Here is a 3,011-nt window from a genome sequence, read left to right as displayed (position 1 = left end):
GGCAGGGGAGGGCAGGGACCCTGCCTGGCCAGGGCTGATGTCCCCGTGCTGCCCTGCCACCTCTCAGGGGATGTTGGGATACATCTCCACTGGGGACACCAGTGGGGAGGGATGGGGAGCAGGACCAGAGGGCCATGTCCCCAAATGGGAGCAAAGCAGCTGCAGCACTCACAGTCCTCCACAGATGGCTGTGGTCCTGGGGGGGACTGGGGCTGGCGCTGGGTGGGGGGACAGTGCTGGCCACTGGGACAGGGATGGGAGGTGGAATACGCCTCTCTCAGGCTCCTGCCCCATTGCACCTCCCGCTGCCCCATTTCACATCCCTTCTTCCCAGACCCCGCCATCCCCAGGTATGAAGGGGTTTGCATGGCCCAAAAGCCATACCTGGCTTTGCAGGTGCAGCCTGGGTAAGGGAAACCAGCCACCCCCAGGAAGGGGGGGTGCAACACTCGTGGTCCTCCAACACTTCCTGCAAAGGGGTTTTGAGCACAGAACCCGCCCCAGCTGGGATCTGTGCCCTGGGGGAGAGGTGGTGCTGGGAACTGAAGGGATTCGAGGCAGTTTATGGGCAGCAGCCCCCATTTTGGAGGCTCAGCCCCAGGCCTCGGGGCAGGGATGCTCCGGCGGTATTAGAAGCAGGGGTTTTTACTGCTTTTTAATGCTCAGGCGGTATGAGCAGCAGGGATTATGTCTGCTATAAAAAGCACCAGCATCTCTCACCCCTGCTCCCTAAGGCGCTTAGGGGAGGAAAGAGGGACTTAAAGAGCAACCTCCTGCACTGAAGAGATGCAGGGACTGGAGCAGTCGGAGCAGCCCAACACCCTCATCAGCACCCTCCAAAATCTTCCCCGGGTAAAGCAGTCCCTGGTGCCTCTTCCCATGGATCTTCTCCCTGGGCCCCTGATGTTGGATGTCTAGACCCTCGTCCCCTGCTCAGAGGACGTGGAGGACAAGGAAAGGGCTGGAGGGGGACAGTCCAGCCCAGAGAAGGGGTCCTGGGGCAAGAAGAGCAGATGAGCTTGCTGTACCATTTGCACCGGCCCCCATACAGCTCTCCTTTCCCCAACCTCACAGCCTTGCTCATCCGCCTGGTCCCATCCTGCCACCCTGCTTCAGAGGTCCCCTGAGGGTGCTGGAGATGTCTTCCAAAATGCAGTCAGCTGCAGGGGCGGGTGGCTGGACTGAAAGCCAATGATTTCTTGGAGGGACAGGGGTTGTTTTCAGCCAAAACCAAACTCTGCCTCCAGTGTCTGGAAGCGAAATGGTTCCACGGTTTCTTGGGACCCTGCGACAGGCTCACAAGCATCCTCAGAGCTCAGCACGAGTGAAGGGTCTGGTGACATGTTTGGGGAAAAATTAGGGGGAAGGCAGGTGCCAGATGACAGCAAGGATGTGGGGATGGAGGGATGCGAAGGAAGGTGGCGTGGGAAACCGCTGTCCTCTGCAGTTTTGCCCCGGCATGTGGCAGGTTCCAGCGGGGTCAGCAGAGAAAGCAGCTACAGCCGTGGGGTCCTGCACAGCTCCAGTGCCAGCCTGGTTCCTGGCGCTGACCAGGTGTGACCCCGCAGCTCATGGAGATGGTCAGTGGTCCACTGCCATGCACATCACTGTAATGTCACCAGAGGGCTGGGTCGGCCCAGGGGATGGACACAGCACAGGATCCCCCCCACACCCCTGCAAAAGAGGGTTTTCAAAGGGGGGGTCCTGGGTCCAGGAGGCCGAGGAGAGGCATGGGCTGAGGGCACTTCTCTTTGGCCCCTTCCCCACCTTGAGCAGCCGGGTGGGCCCTGGTGCAGGCGGCCACAGGAGGGAGCTTGGCTCCTTCCTTCGGCTCCTGCTCGGAGGATGGCGGCCTGAGGTGGGTGACAGCCGTGCTGGCCCTGGGTGTGAGCTGCTGCTGGGTGCAGGAGCAGCTCCCCATGGTCCAGCCATGGCATATGGGACCCGAGATGTCTTGGGAAGAGAGCAAGAATCCGGCTGGAGCAGAGGGAGCTGCCTCCATCCTCAGGGAAGCCCTCACCTTATTTCCAGCAGCAGGTGGGCGATGGGTCCCCAGTGCAGAAGAACCTCTGGGACTGTTGCCTGCAGCCACGGGGGGACCAGTCATGCCGGTGAGTGGCATGTCCCCATGGCAGGGATCAGTCCCTTTGAGAGTGGTGTCAGTGCCAGACACAGGGTCTCACCATCCCCCCCCAGCAGTGGCCAGGGGGCCTGGGTGACCCCAATGTTCAGCCTCTAGATATTGAAAGGGCAGGGGAGCAAGAGGCTCTGGAATGGGCTGCCTAGGGAGGTGGTCGAGTCTCCATCCCTGGAGGTATTTAAAAGAAGGATAGATGAGGTGCTTAGGGACGTGGTTTAGTGGTGGGATGGCAGGGTTAGGTTAAAGGTTGGACTTGATGATCTTAAAGGTCTTTTCCAACCATAGTGATTCTGTGAACCAGCCCCCAACCCATAGAATCTCCTGTCCCCCAGGAATCTGGACCTTCCCAGTTTCCCCAGCCCACGGACAGTTCGGGCGCTGCAGCCCCACTCCCAGGGACAGATCACCCCTCAGCACCCCCAGCGCTGCCTTGGCATCGCTCCCCTTGACAGCCCCAGCAATGGGGGTTGGCTGGCAGCTGCCAGAGCAGCTACATTACAAACCCAGGGCCAAAAAAAAGGGCGAAAAACGATGGTGGCAGTGATGACGCATCTGATTGGAAATGGCTGATTACTGGGGGGACGCCTGTGGTACTGCTACTGCCTTTGCTTGCTGCAAAGCTGACAAAGCCCCAGCGTGGGACCGCTGGTAATGGCTCTCATTAAAAGCCATCAGAGCAGGAGGTTGAAACCACATTCATTTTCCCTAACTGCTTTCAGAAGGGGAAAATGATGCTCTGGCCCCTGCTATTAGGGGTGCACTGCCTTCCTCAGGCTGGGAAAGGCAGGGCTCGCTTCTCTGAACACAGAGGCAGATGTCCCGGCTGCTTGCCTTTTCCCGGGATCAGGTCTCTGGCCCATTGGTATAGCCT

This window comes from Egretta garzetta, unplaced genomic scaffold (assembly GCF_000687185.1).
Source record: "Egretta garzetta isolate BGI_Z169 unplaced genomic scaffold, ASM68718v1 scaffold145, whole genome shotgun sequence".
NCBI classification, from domain to species: Eukaryota; Metazoa; Chordata; class Aves; order Pelecaniformes; family Ardeidae; genus Egretta; species Egretta garzetta.
This window is presented reverse-complemented; position numbering follows the sequence as displayed.